The 15,951-nt window shown below is 44.1% G+C and overlaps 1 long non-coding RNA gene across 4 annotated transcripts in view; it reads right to left on the bottom strand.

Annotated features, from left to right (window-relative positions):
- Nucleotides 1-15,951, bottom strand: part of LOC138807139 (uncharacterized) — a 40,588-nt gene that overhangs the window by 2,166 nt on the left and 22,471 nt on the right. For all 4 annotated transcript variants that reach the window (XR_011366057.1, XR_011366058.1, XR_011366060.1 and 1 more), the window contains one exon: nt 15,837-15,921. This is a non-coding gene — a long non-coding RNA (uncharacterized lncRNA). The remainder of the gene's footprint in view (nt 1-15,836; nt 15,922-15,951) is intronic.

The following is a 15,951-nucleotide window of genomic DNA, read 5'->3' as shown; positions in this document are numbered from 1 at the left end:
ACTTTTTACTAATTACATTTTATTCCAAACTAGAGTTTAGACATAATTTTTTAACTTTTAATAGCTGTATGGACCCTGTTGGGGGGGGGGGCTATAGCAGCATAGCCTGTTTAGTACTTTGGTTTGTAAAAGATTTAAATAGTCTAGGATGTTTAAAGGTAAGATCCATAAGAAGTTCCACTTGTAGGTGTTCAGTGGCAGTTTTGTAATTGACAAACAAGTTATAAAAGCAGAACTAACAGTTAGTGATTACAAATTGCATTAAGGCAAATAGGGTGGTTGAGTCCAAACAACTGCCTGTAGACATCCTGGTATCTAGGCTGGAGATGGGGGCATTGTACCCAGCTTCAAGGCCTGGAGGTGGGACAAGTCTTACCTTGAAATTCTAGGAAAACATTACCTCCCCAAATGGGCGAAAGCATTGTTTAGCTCCTCAAATAGCCTAGGTGGGACAGCCCATCCTTTGGCATACAGATGTTTAGTGTAGCTCCTGGTGCTTAACTCTCTACTTAAGCCCTTATCTTTGAAAATTTAACATTTGGTCTAAATCCTGATATAAATGATCTTTTTAGTAATTATCAGACCACAATTTTGTTTTATTTTGGTGTTTATACCAATGTTTCTCTGCTTACCTGGGACTTATTTGTCTCAGTTAAATTTGAATTTTCTCCTTCCTTGTTCTAATTAATACCCTATCTGTTTACTTTCGATCTGGTCCTAACAATTTCATATTTTATTCTTAAACAAATTTATTTGGTTAGTGTCAGCCCAGAATTTACTGCCAATTAGGGTCTTAAGCACATACAGAGCAGTTTGGATTTAAGCTATTCCCCACATTTCACAAACTCAGCCTTTTACAGCCAACTATTACAAATGGTTGACAAGTTTTTGCCCAGTTATGCATGCTTATAAACTAGCTTGCCATGACCTCCAGCTCTGATCAATTTTAGAAGAGCCAAACATTATTGCCAAAGTCCCAGCAGTGCCTCTTTCTATGTTAGGGTAAATGCAACCTTGACATTTCCCTTGGTCACTGGACTTGAACTTAGTGCCTGAGTGCTGTTTTTCAGCTCTCCAGTACAAGGATTGCGCTTTGCCACTTCGGACTCCAAAGCAACTCTGCCCACTTTTTTGGCACTCTGCTGGCTAGTTAGAGATGATAATCTTTCTCTGCCTGGACTGGCTTTGAACTGCAGTTTGTAGATTGCTCACCTTTGGTCCTCAGCTCCACCCACATCTGGGCCCCCTCCCATTTCTGGAGTTCCCTCCATACAACTGGCCTCTCCCTCTCTCCACCCAGACCCACCAGAACTCCTATCTACCTCACTTCCTTTTCTCTCAGATACTTCTGCTACCAGGATGGTGATGGAGGTCATGTGCTCCCTCTTGGGGGAAATATGGCTCCTCTAATAAACCTTGTAATCTTTCTCCTTTGCCTGCCTGCCTCTGCATGGTCCCATAGGATGGATGTGTCTGATCCTCTTTCATTGGTGGCTCCATACTGGGATAGGTTCCCCAGTGCATTTGCTCCCCCTGCACCTCAGAAGGGAGTTCAACCAGCTTCCCTGGGACCTATTCTGAGATCCTTCACTCCAGTCACCAGAGGACCATCAAGGTAACTTCCTCCTGACTGAGCGCTCTACCAGCCCATCCAGCCCCACTAATTAATTCCCACTCCAGGGTAAGTGACAAGTTTGTCCGAGGTCGGGGTTTCTGATTCCAATATCAGTGGTAAGGCCACCTGAGCCTTTCTGGGCTAACTGAGCCCCACCCTCACCATCTGACCAAAAACTTGGCCAAGTGCTAGAATTAGCCACTAGGGGCCTACCATGGCCCAAGGACCCACCTTGGACCAACATAAGGACAGTCTCCACTGGTGGGGCCACCACCTATTCAGGAGCCAACCTGCACTGTAGAGGACACTCTACTGTAGGCAAATGGCTTCAGGTCACTTACCATGGGAAGGACACTAAATTTCTTTACATTAAGGCCACCTGGCCTTGGAGGGCTGTTGGTTCCCCATCAGTTAAATTTGGCCCAGATTTAAAACTCCACTTCTGAGAGTGCTTGAGCAAGTACCTCTCTCTCTCTCTCTCCCCCTCCCCTTAAACTCTCCCTCTTGCCAAAATTACCTGCTTGTAACCTCTTTCACAAGTATTTCATATGCTAAACGCGTTGGTTAAGCCCTGGAAGAATGTAACCAGTAATTGCTTGTTTCTACTCATTAGATAGAAAATGGGTGAGTTTAAGTCTAAACTCACCGAAATAAAGGCCAACAAGTTTGGATATTACCAAAAGTGTATTAATCTTCTCTCTAGCACTGAGCAAGTGGTGGATGTGCCAAATTGGCATCTTGGTACTTCAGCTTGGTACTACCCCTTCCCCCTCCCCTGTCCTGTGGTGCCATTATGCTAGGCCAAGTGTATGTTCCTATTGCCTCCTGTTCATTTGGTTTCTTGTTGGCAAAGTTTTGTATTTTAAACTGACCACATGGTTCCTTCATAATTAGAAAAGTAGTTCCACTAAAATTTCAAAACTTTAAAAGTCTATTTTAAAATCTAAGCATGCTCTATAATCTGTGCACAAACATGTCTGTCTGTGTCTTATTTGACTATATGTAAGTGATTATGGTTTCAAGGTTACTCTGCCTACTAAAAATCTTTGTCAATGGAAGCTGTGAATTAATCTAAATTGCTTTAAAACTTTGTGACCTGACTAAGCCAAAGAAAAAACAGGCAGTTTTAAAAGACCTTGGAAAAGGACTTAAAAAAGACAATGTCCTTTACAAAGTAAATGAAATTGGTAACTAAGTTGGCTGTGAATTATGTCATTCCTATGTCCATCTATGCTAAGAGTTAACTATTGTACACTGACCATGGCTAGTAAACTAAAGCTAAGGGTTTCATTCTCTGTTTTCTCCCCTGTGTGCCGATCAACTTCAATTAAGATCAAGGGAGCAGAGTGACTATGCCCAGGCACAGCTGCCTAAACCAGTGGCACCAGCCTGCAAAAGACAATGTAAACCAGGTCTCTAACCAGTATATGTAGAAATATTGCAGGTTACCAACAGGAGGTGCAACAGTCCATACATGCTGGGAGATGCCACAGTCTCTCTCAGACTCTGGCCTTGCTTCATCTTACATGACCAAAAGCCTGTTAATTAAGGGTAAAACACAAGCCACATTAGATATTTGGTTCTGTAAATGTTAATCGCCAGAAGTTAGACCATACAGGGTGTATGAGCAAAGGATAGAAATTGATTTCTATACTATTTTACAATTGGAGGTAAATTCCTAAATGTAACTCAGACTGCAGAAAAAAAATATGGCCACTCTTTCTATTCACTGCCCACAGGACAGCCTACAGGCAAAGAATATACAGCCCAGTGTTTCAATGATGCATTTAAATGCAAATTAACATAACTTCACAAAAAGGATTTAAAATGACATCCCCCTTGTAAAAATTTGAGAAGTTGTGGGGAGTGGCTGACCTCCCAGACAAGTTTAAAAGATAAAATTTTCCTAAAGGTTTATTTCAAAGTAAAAAAAAAAAAAATAGGATTATTCAGGTTTGCCCCTAAAGTTTTTTGTAACAGTTGCCGGAAGGCCCACAGTAAAAGATAGGACACGTTTGTCAAATGTAATTTAATAAGTAAAACCATGCTTATAAAACTACTTCCAATGACCATCTTTGTTGCTTTTAATTGGAGTAAAAGTTGAAAGACCCCCGGCGTGGGGTGTCCTTCAATCAGAAGAGACCCTTCCCCAAGGAACAACGAGACCACTTGTGCGGATGCAATCAGCAAGAGGTTTATTTGGGCAAGCCCTCGGCTCCCAGGTGCACTCAACCTCGAAATCCACAAGGTTCGGGTTGAATGTCTGAGAACCGGTTACACGGGTACCCGGGGCGACATAGTCTATCGGGAGACTTGCGCGCCGAGTGCTTGAAAGCACCCTCTTTTTATGGACAGCAGAAGCAAGGTTACAGAAGCAAGATGCTTGGTTACAGAGTATTGATTGGTTAATTTCAAATTACGCTCAGGGTGGGGATTGGTCAGGTTAAGCTGGCCAGATGGGGCAGGTGGGGTTGGGGGAAAGCTGACGTGTCGGTACTTGCCCCGGCAAGTCTGTGCTGGTCGTCATGCACCGAAACTGTTCGTTCCCTAATTTTGACAAGTGATTTATTACCTCCTGACCTACCCTGCCATTATAGCTAAGTTTTACAGGAAGGGACGGGAGGGTCGGCTATTTTTCAGGAATGCCTGGTTTTAGGGCATGTGTTAGAGTCATGCTGAGGTCTGCAGGCGGTGACTCAGTGGTTAATGACTTGCCTGCGTCCTGCTTGCTCTCTTAGCTATGTAGGGGAAGGGGCAGTGGTTTTTCTTAAAGAGCTCAATGGATGAACGTATTCTGGGGTCTGGGGTCTTTTCATTCCCCCATTTTCTTTTTGCCTGAATGAAATCCTTCATTCAACTGGAGATTCCTCCGTTAATTTAAGTTGATGATATTGTTGGGTTAATACTAGGGCCTGCACGACCGATAGGCGGTCCTGATTACCACTCCTGTTTTGTTAGCATAAAAACAACATTCTTCCTTTAAGGCTACACATAGGCCCCCTTCCTTCTTTCTTTACAATTCCTTTCCCAAGGCTTTCATTACCACCCTCTTTCTTTACAATCTCTTGACCATCTTTGTGGCTGTAGTTTAAAACTGCCCAATTTTCCTTTGGCTTGCGGAACCTTTATCTTAGAACAGCCTTAAGGCACCACCGTGATGCAGAAGCTTGCTAGATTTTAAGGCTAAGAGTATTACCTCTATTGATAACACACTCAGGTTATTACCATATTAGAGTCAAACTAGGCTGTGAACATAGAGTGGATTTCCAGTTACTATGCACTGGAGTGCCTAAGACAAGCAAGCCAGTGATATCCTTGTCCCCAATATCCACTGTGGGAAGAGAGGGTTTCTGGATATCACCCAAAAGAATGTCCCACAAGATCTTAGATTTAGCAGCAGTCAACCATGAAGCAGACTTAGGTGATGGAATCAAGCAGGAGTTCCTCCAAGTGACTGTCAGGCCGTCAGGCAGCAGCAGCAGCAACCGGAACAGCAGGGTCTCTCAGTGGCTCCAAGGGACTGTTGTCACACCTCATGCTGGGCTGTAAATTCCTACACAGACTGGTTAAAGATACATTGCCTAGGCTTGGCAGGCTTTGATCCTGCTGGTTTTTAAGATCTTTTAAACAATAGCTCAGGACAATTTACCAAAATCACAACTTTTTACTAACCAGATATTTTTGTAAATAGACACAGAAGGCAGTTAACACTATTTTTTATGCCCTTATTAAAAATTATTTTATCTATTTCGCCTCATTTTTCAAAAACTGACTCTGGACTCTTGATCTTAAAATGGGGGTAGAAGGGCGAAGGTCCATCTTCTGTAACTTCTTCAAGCTGACTTTAGGGGCGTTGATCTTACCTAGCCAGGAGCCTATAACCTTAGCCTATTTTACAAAGAGGCCATCAGGGTTAGAAGTCATTAAGAACAATATTTAACTTTTGACAACTGCACAGACCTTTTTTCCAGCTATAGCAGTATAGCTTGTTTAGCACTCTGGTTTGTAAAAGCATCTTTCTGGATGACTTAGGAATGTGATCTTTAGTAACCCTAACACAATGCCTGAGTTACCTTTGCAGGCCTTTAGACAGATATCAATAGAAACACACTCTCAGGTTTACAAACTTTTTCCTGAGAAGATGAATTTCATGTAACTGGTGTCAGCTCAATATTACTGCCAATTAGAGCTTTTGGCACATAAAGGGGTTAAGATTTAAACTACCCCCCACATTTTATAACATTAGCTTTTTACTATCACAGAGGACTGGCAAGTTCCTGTCCCTTACAAGGTAGTCATGAACATTAGGCATGCTTCCAAACTATCTTCCTATGACCTCCCGGCTCTGATCAGTTTTGAAGGGCCACGCACAAATGACTCTAGGATCTGACATTTCTGCCATCCAAGCAGTGGCTTACTGCCTCTGGATGCTCCACCATTGCTTTTTGTCCCAGGAGTGTCTTCTCTACATTGGGATAAATGCCTCATTGGCATTTTCCTTAGCTGGTTGCTGGACTTGAACTCAGGGCCTGAGCACTGTCTCTCAGCTCTACAGCTCAAGGCTAGCACTCTGCCACTTTGAGTCCCAGACTCGGGGCTTGAATGTTGTCCCTTAACTCTTCAGTCCAGGGCTAGTACTCTGCCACTGTGAGTCCCAAAGCATTTCTGCTTGCTCTTTCAGCACTCTGCTGGCTGAGTAGAGGTGACAGTCTCACAGGGACCTTTTTGTGCCCGGGCTGGCTTTGAACCGGTTTGCAGATCAATGAGTCTTACAAAAGGCCATTTTACTCCAATTAAAAGCAACAAGGTGGTCAACATAGAAGTAGCTTTTAAGCATGCTCTTACCTGAAACTTATTAAGAGTCAAAGTTACATCTGACAACTTGTAAGAATCCTCTGTGCTTTGCTTTGGGCTTGCTGGAAACTTAAAAAACCTAGAAGAGCAAACTAGAATAGCAATTATTTTGATAATCCTAATTTTTTCTTTTTTCCTTTTTTTTTTTTTTTTGCACATTGAGGCCAATGTCAAGAATGATTTTACATTTAAACTTTATATCCAAAAATCCATTCCCTATTTTTTTAAACCTCTTATTAATCACCTTTAATATTTTATACTTTAGTTTTTATTTGCATTTTGAAAAGATCCCTTGAAATCTTGAGGCCAAGTGTCACTCATTGTCTCTTGGCTGCTTGTTTTAAAACAGACACACATTAAGATTTTTAAACTCAAATGACAATTTTCCTTAATGCAAGAATTACAGTCACCTTTACTATACCACAAAGCTAGATTTAACATCTTTATAACTTTTTAAAAACATCCTAATTGCAGAACATAATTGAAAGTAAGCCACATTATACAAATAACTTTTTACCCTCTTTTTAAGGCCTTCCTAATTTTAATGTTAACACATCCAAGGGAAAGTTTTAGTAATACTAATCAGATCATCACATCATTCATTTTAACCATCATGTTTTCAGTGCCTATCTGCAGGGAAAAGAGACAGAACAATGATGGGCCACTTGGCCCCTCCTATGGAATAGGCAGGCACACACCCAATCTGACTCTTTAGGGTTAGATGAACTGCGTTTGTGCCAGTTTGCCTCATCATGCTTGGACTCCTCCCAGGGCCTGTCCCACTGCATGACCAGCTGAACTGCACTTCTGCTTGTTCACCCTTCACCCCTAAAGATAGGTCTTCTGTTGGTTTCTAAGTTTTTCCCCGTCTCTTCTCTTGGTTCTCAAATGAAATACAGTTTTAGATAGAACAGGTAACATCTTTGACAGTGTTAAACTAACCTTTACATTTAAATTTCTAATTTTTATCCCCAAATTTTAGCCAAGGGAATTAGACCCCAAACAGCCAATGCATTTTTGTTAAGCCAGATAACTTGATTACAGTATAAACAGACTTATGCATTTTAAAATATTAGTTTTTAAAATACCAGATTTTCTAATTTGCAAGTTAAAGAACCTTTTAAAAAGCCATTTAAAACAATGTGAAGATTTTTAAAAATTTTGGTAATGTCCAAACCTCATAACCTTTTGAAATTTAAATTTAAATCACCCAATTGTTACAGCATGCTGACAATTTTTTTTTTATCTTTGAACACGTTCACAGACACACACAAAACACACAGATCTTAAAGCGCGCAAAAATCAAAATCAGTTGTACGTACACTTTCTAAAGGTTTTAAACAAAAAAATTTAAGACAGTATTTCTTTTAGAACTAGGTACCTTTGTTGTGCTTCATTTTCACAGAGCTTGCTTGTTAGCAAGGCTTATGAATCTCTTCTGAGTTGGAGGAGGGCTGAGGGAGGGAGTCACCTAAGACTAAACTGGCCTGATTTTTTTTTTTAACCCAATTTTAGACAGAACTAGCTGAAAAGTCCAATCCAGGTACACAGCCTTCTACGCCCTCACCTGTCCTCCAGCAGCCTCCACTGGGAGAAGGTGCAGCCTGAGGCTTGAAGGGAACCAAACTAGCCCAGTAACCCTTCATGCCTCGTGGGGAGGGTGGGCATAGCAGGTCTGTGACTAGGCCCAGCTGGAACTTTTATTCCCTCAGAGATGTTTAAATAAATAAATAACAAAAACACAGATAAACACAAAAACCAAGGATCCACATTTAAAACTGGTACCAATTCTAAAAACAGAACTAGACAAGAACTGAAGGCTGAGTTGGGGACTAATGGGCCCCAGTTTATCCCTACCGGAACTCTGTGCTGTTCCCACTCAGCAAGCTGAATCCAGAGTCTGCTGGGTGAGCCTGCCACACTCACCCAGAACTTTCCTACCCCATAAAACAAACACACTAAAGTTAACAAGACAAACATGTGGCCACAAAGACAGAATCAAGTCTCAGTGAATAGGGCGACATCTCACCACCATTCACTTACCAGGGGACTCAACCCCCCTACTCACCTCCGGAGGATTTTTCTCTTAGAGTCCTGCAGACGTTGACCCGGGGGTCTTCCAAGGCAGAGGCGAATTCCCAGTCATCTTAGGGCAAGGGAAGGAAGTCCCTAGCGGCCGTTCCCTCAGACTGACAGGTTCTCCCCCACGCTCAGACCCCCCTGAGCCAAGGCCCGAGGCTGAGATCTAACTGAGGCCACCTGCAGATGGTCAGTGGCAATTTCATAATTGACAAACAAGCAAGTTCCCAAAACCTGACAATCTCGGCTCAGGCTGTGACTTCCAGTGATCTATAGTCAGACTTAAGGGGGTTGTTAGTTGCTGCCCCATCCCTTTAAGGACAACAAAACAGACAACAGAAACAATTAACACTAAACAGAAACACAAAAACAGACAGGCGCCAAACAGAAAAAGCGACTTCAGATGGGAGTGGCCGACCATGGCTAAACTCCCGGGAAGGAGAGAAAGCTGAGGTTGGGAAATTGGAGAGGGAAGGAGTGGGGGAGAGAGCTGAGGGGCAGATGGAAGGGTTAAGGGGGTAGGGATTTGGGGGGCCGGGGTAGATAAGAAGGGTTTCATCCACGGGGGAGGTTCTAGAATAAGAGCTTCCCAAGTAACAATATAAGGGACCTGGTCTGGGTGTCCGTGTGGTCCCGGGTCCATAACTTTGGCCTTGATCTGTAAGGCAATGGTTAGGTTAAAGGTTCCTTCACGTGGCCAGCCACAGTTGAAAGTGGGCCATTCTGATGAACAAAAAGTTATCCATTTTCTTTTTTTTTTTTTTTTAACTTCTACTGAAAGATTGTGAGCTGATGTTTGCACATCCCTCCAGTTCTGTAAAGTAAGGTTAAGTGGTGTCGCGACAGTTTGTCCCATTTTAAAACTATTAACGAACACAAGAACAACAATACAATACAGGCAACACTTAGCTTCGCTGCGCGCTGTTGCTAGTAAACCGAAAGCAAAACCTGGCAGAGACCTGTGTGGTTTTGAGGAATGTTACAAAACTATTCACAGTAGCACACTCTCCCAAAGTTTCCACAACGAAGGCAAAGACAGCAGATCAACAGGAAAACAAACCACAAAGGCAAGAGCAGTGCGAGCAACCAAAATTCTACAACAAACATCACAATTATACTGGTCACGCTACTTTTTCACTACGCTGTTTTGACAATAAGCCAAAGGCAAAAACCAGGCGGAGACTGTTTTGAGAGTCTCCCAGAGAAATCACGCGTCTAAAGAGGACTGAGTTCCAGAAAGCAGATGGGTCACTGTTTCAGACCCCGGATGGGCCACTGTTTCAGGCCCCGGATGGGTCACTGTTTCAGACCCCGGATGGGCCACTGTTTCAGGCCCCGGATGGGTCACTGTTTCAGACCCCGGATGGGCCACTGTTTCAGGCCCCGGACACCTCCAGGACGTCTCCTGGGGGCTGCGGTCGGGAGTATGAGCTCGTCAGCTCCTCCACGGGTCCGCCAGATGCAGACGAGAACGGCCGAACTCACCAGATTCGCAAGCGCACACACAGATTGACTTTAGACAGTACACAGACAACACACAGACAACACAGAGACGCTGGCCAGCTTACCTCCCGAAAATGGGTCGGTGGTCCCTGGGTGGGGGTCTCTATCCCGGACGAGCCCCCAGATGAAAGACCCCCGGCGTGGGGTGTCCTTCAATCAGAAGAGACCCTTCCCCAAGGAACAACGAGACCACTTGTGCGGATGCAATCAGCAAGAGGTTTATTTGGGCAAGCCCTCGGCTCCCAGGTGCACTCAACCTCGAGATCCACAAGGTTCGGGTTGAATGTCTGAGAACCGGTTACACGGGTACCCGGGGCGACATAGTCTATCGGGAGACTTGCGCGCCGAGTGCTTGAAAGCACCCTCTTTTTATGGACAGCAGAAGCAAGGTTACAGAAGCAAGATGCTTGGTTACAGAGTATTGATTGGTTAATTTCAAATTACGCTCAGGGTGGGGATTGGTCAGGTTAAGCTGGCCAGATGGGGCAGGTGGGGTTGGGGGAAAGCTGACGTGTCGGTACTTGCCCCGGCAAGTCTGTGCTGGTCGTCATGCACCGAAACTGTTCGTTCCCTAATTTTGACAAGTGATTTATTACCTCCTGACCTACCCTGCCATTATAGCTAAGTTTTACAGGAAGGGACGGGAGGGTCGGCTATTTTTCAGGAATGCCTGGTTTTAGGGCATGTGTTAGAGTCATGCTGAGGTCTGCAGGCGGTGACTCAGTGGTTAATGACTTGCCTGCGTCCTGCTTGCTCTCTTAGCTATGTAGGGGAAGGGGCAGTGGTTTTTCTTAAAGAGCTCAATGGATGAACGTATTCTGGGGTCTGGGGTCTTTTCAAAGTGACTGTTTGTAAAAAAAAAAAAAACAACTCATTGATCTGTCGTTCGAAGCCAGTCCAGGCACAGGCAGACTAAAGTCCCTGTGAGATTGTCATCTCTAATCTGCCAACAGAGTGCTCAAAGCTGAGTTGTTTTGGAGTTTAAAGTGGCCAAGTGCTAGTCCTGAGCTGGAGAGCTGAGGGACAGTACTCAAACCCTGAGTTCAAGTCCGGCGACTGACCAAGGAAAGTGCCAAAGATGTATTTATCCCAACATAAGAAAGGCACTCCAGGGACCCTGACAATGTTAAAACATTCAGAGGCAATTACAAACAAATGTTTGGATGACAAAAGTGGTATCAGGTCCTGAGTTACTTGAGCTTTGTCTTCCAAAAAATTGATCAAGCCAGAAAGTCATGGAAAGATAAGTTTTTAAACATTCCTATCACCCATGTTGGTGTAACTGGGCAAAACTTTCCAGAGATCTGTGATAGTGGGTAGTAAAAGCTAAGATTGTAGAATGTAAATCCCAAAACCCCTGTATCTGCTCAAAGTCCTAATTGGCAGTAACTTTTGAGCTGGTTAAATTCATCTGTTGAAAAGCTTGTAAAGCTGAGATTATGTTCCTATTGAGATCTGTCTAAAGGCCTACATAGGTAGGCATTCCTCTGCCAGACAGAAAATGCTTTTATAAACCAGGGTGTTAAACAGGCTATGCTGCTGTAGCCCAAGAAAAGGCCTGTACATTTGTTATAGGTTAAATGTTGTCTATAAGCCACTTTAAACAGGCTACCCAGAGGCAGTGGGCTGTACTTAGAGTGCCAATCAGTCTCAGGTTAAAAGCATCTACTGGGCTTTCTTTTAAAAATCTCTGACAAGTAATTGTTAGTCAATTGTTAACAAGTTATAGGTAACCTCCATCTCATTGATCTCCTTGTTGCTTTAGCTGGAAATAAAAAGAGCTTTTGTAAGAAAGTTCAAAGCCATCTTGGGCACAAAAAAAATCCTTCTAAAACTCCATCTCCCTACTAATCAGCACAGAACCAGGACTATCCAGCCAAAGGCTGAAAGTGGCATTGTGACTCTAAGTAGTAGAGCATTAGCCTGGAACAGAAGGACTCAGGGACAGTGCCCAGGCCTTGAGTCCAAACCGTAAATGCCAACCGGGACAAGCTATCCCAGCAATGGATGTTGAGACAATGGCCAGGACAAAGTCAGTCCTGACCATGGAAAACCATGGAAAAGAATAAGAGATGATACCCTAAATGGAGTCACTTTATGCTTTATGCATTGTTTCTGGCAAAACTGGAGCTTCAGCTTCCACCCCCACTACAAAGGCAGAGGAGGGGTCCCGCAGAGCAGTGGGGACCTCACAGATGAAGTCCTTCAGGGGTGGGGGCCTCACAGAAGAGGCTGCAAAAAGGAGTATACCTCACTGGGAGGCCGCAGGAGTGAGGGTGCCTCGTGGGGAAGGGCAAAGAAGTGAGGGTGCCTTGTGGGGGAGGCCGCAAAAGAGGGGAGGGCCTCACAGGGGAGACTGCAGAGGAGGGGAAACTGCAAAAGCAGTACACAGAGGAGGAGTTTAAACTTAAACTCATCCATACTTTTACCTTCAGTTGCAAGGGAGAGGGAAAGAGGGAGAGGGAGAGAGGAAGAGAGGGAGAGAGGGAGAGAGAGAGAGCCAGAGCTATCTGCCCAAGCACTCGCAGAAGTGGAGTTTTAAATTTGGGGCAAAATTTGATTGAAGGGGCTCAGAAGCCCTCCAAGGCCCAGGTGGCCTTAATGTAAAGAAATTTAGTGTCCTTCCCATGGTAACGGACCTGATGCCATGGGCCTATATTAGAGTGTTCTCCACAGTACAGGTTGGCTCCTAAAGGGGGTGGTGGCCCTGCCAGTGGAGAATGTCTTCATGTTTGTCCATTTGCATTCCTTGGGCCATGGAGGAGGGGTCCTTGGGCCAAGGTAGGCCCCTGGCACTTGGCCAAGGTTTGGCTCTGATGAGGGGAAGGGGGGCTCGGTAAGTCACAGAGGCCCAGGTACCCTTACCACTGAGATATCAGAATCAGAAACGCAGACCTCAGATAAACTTTTCACTTACCCTGGAGTGGGACTTAATTAGCAGTGTTGGATGGGCTGGTAGAGCGCTCAGTCAGGAGAAAGTTACCTTGGTGGTCCTCTGGTGGCTGGCGTATAGGATCTCAGCATAGGTCCCAGGGAAGCTGGTTGAACCTCCTTCCGAAGTGGAGGGAGGATCAAACCCACTGGGGAGCCTATCCCCACAGGGGCGACCAATGTAAGAGGATTAGACAAAAATCCATGCAAGGGGACCATGCAGAAGCAGGAAGGCAAAGGAGAAAGATTATTACAAGGTTTATTAGAGAAGCGATATTTCCCCCAAGAGGGAGCACATGACCTCCATCACTATCCTGGTAGCAGGAGGATCTGAGGGAAAAGGAAGTGAGGTAGATGGGAGTCCAGGTGGGTCTGGGCAGAGAGAGGGAGGGGCCAGTTGTATGGAGGGAACTCCAGAAATGGGAGGGGACCCAGGTGTAGGTGCTCATACTTCGAGCTCATGACTCTACCTGATTCTGGGGCCTGGATGAGTTGCCTTGATCTCTTCTAAGTCACTTTACCACATGAGGCTTTTCTGAACTCATACATCACTGCAAATTGCTAACATTCCTCCCTAGCACATCACTCAATATATTTTTTCCATCATATATTTAAACATATTTATGTGTATACATTCCCTACCCTCTCCCAACCCCACACACAAAGGCATAGACCTTCAAAACAAAGCTTTTCTTTTTTTCCTTGCTACAGTGTCTAGAACCTAATAAACTCAATAGATACAAAAGAGTGAGTTGGGTACTAGTGTCACACCTGTTATGCTAGCTATTCAGGAAACTGAGATCTAGAATCACTTTTTCCATTTATTTCCCGTTTTCATTAAAATTTAAGCATTAAAGGAACTTTTAAAGAGAATCAAGACTTCCTTCTTTCTGGAGGTTTCCTTCACTCCCTTTCACCTAGTCCAGCTCAACCTATGTCCCCCTGGGAGTTTTGGCATCCCAGAAAATCCACAGTCCCTCAGACCCCAGTTAAATTCAGACAGAATCCAGCATTGCCTTTACTCATGTGGTGGGCAGAGCAGAAAGCATACACCACGTGTGCTATCCAACACCTCAAATCCACACCTGTGCCACTTCCATACTCCCAGCCACATGAGCAGAATTGTGTCACCAACGCTTGCACTGGCATAGGCTTCCATGGTCATCAGGACAGATGTCCTGAGAGTTATTTCATCTGCATAAGGTGACATTTCCTGGGTCCAGGTATATTGCTGATCTGTGAAATCACTGGCATTGGAGCAAGCCAGGGCTGCTGCAACCGCACTGTAGGATGCATCTCTCTGCAGCAAAACCTGAGGCCCTTCCTTCCTAGACACAATGGAGATCCTAGAAAATTCCCTGCTTGTCCCTAGGTGAGTCCATGAATTTATCCACAGCCCTCATCTGTCAGAAATGAACAAAGAGTACAGAATTGTTCAAGTCATTTTCCTTCTTCACAGAAGGGTGCACTATCATCCTGGCCCCCCAGAGCGAGGCAGCACACCAAATGGGGGGATCCACTTGGTTTTCATCCCAACCTAGGAATGATATTGTCCCTTCTCATGTTGCTAAGGTGTCAGGATCACATCTTTGTAAACAATCGGTTACCAGGGTAATAGGGTCATAGAAGGAAGACAAGTCATTCTAACCATCAGTGGACCATCCCTAGTCAGGAGGCAGTGTACTTTGGGAGGCTATTGCTCAAAAGCAAACATCCTTTTTACCTGTTAATGAAACTGCAACTCCACTGCACCTCACCTTTGTCATTACAACAACAACAACAAAAAGAAAAAGAAAAGGGTGTTTTGGACTTTCTTGTCAGGACTGGCTTGAAAACACAATCCTCAGATTTCAACCTTCTGAGTAGTGCCAAGGTTTTTTATGAGACAATTCTCTCAAATTAACCACCAAGAAAGAAGCAAAAAGAAATAAAGAAAAGTCCAGGACTTGAGCTGAGGTTCAACTGGAAGATCATGGACAGCACCCATGCCCTGATTTCAAACCTATGACCAGCACATCATCATCATCATCATCATCATCATCATCATCATCATCATCATCATCATCATGTGAATAAAAAGACTGTAAGAGCCTATTAAGAATATTAAAATTGAGGGCTGGGAAGTTGGCTCAGTGGTAGAGCTCTTGCCTTGCATGCATGAGGCCCTGGGTTTGATTCCTCAGCACCATATAGCAAAAAAGAAAAAAGCTGGAAGTGGCTCTGTGGCTCAAGTGGTCGAGCGCTAGCTTTGAACTGAAGAGCTGAGGGACAGAGCCCAGACCCAGAGTTCAAGCCCCATGACCAACCACAAAAAAAAAGAATATTAAAATTGAGTGAGCCAGGCACTTTTTGGTGGCTGACATGTAATCCCAGTTAGGAGCATGAAATCTCAGGATGGTGGTTAAAAGCCCACCTGGGCAGGAAATTCCATGAGGCTCTAATCTCCAACTAACCAGCAAAAATGCCAGAAGTAGAGCTGTGGTTCAAGTGGTAAAGCAACAGCCTTGAATGAAAAAGCAAAATAACAGTGACCAGGCCCAGATACATAGGGTAGGACTACTAATAATTAATCAATTAAATACAAAACACAAATAAAAATCAGAGTGGAAGATGAGCACAAAAGCCAAGAGAATTGGTGGTTTACACCTGGAGCTCAAGCTACACAAAAGACAGAATTTGAAGATCTGGGTTCCAAGGCATCCCAGGCAGAAAAGTCCCTTACGAGTTTGTGAGTATGTATCAGGTAGGGGTCTTGAACCCAGGGCTTGAAATAGAAATTCTTTTTTCTTAAAGGTAGCATTCTACCACTTCCTTTCTTTGGGGGATGAAATGGAGATAAGTTTTACGGACTTACCTGCCCGGGCTTTCAACCCCAATCCTCAGATTTCAGTTGCTGATACAGTACTCTTATATTCTATGAGATTTTTATCTTCCATGAACTGCCAAAAAGTAAAAGAATCCAGAAGTTG

Source organism: Dipodomys merriami, unplaced genomic scaffold (assembly GCF_024711535.1).
Source record: "Dipodomys merriami isolate MVZ:Mamm:240054 unplaced genomic scaffold, mDipMer1.0.p SCAF_1007, whole genome shotgun sequence".
In the NCBI taxonomy this organism is placed as follows: domain Eukaryota; kingdom Metazoa; phylum Chordata; class Mammalia; order Rodentia; family Heteromyidae; genus Dipodomys; species Dipodomys merriami.
The sequence above is the reverse complement of the archived record's forward strand: the minus strand, read 5'-3'. Positions and strand labels throughout refer to the sequence as shown.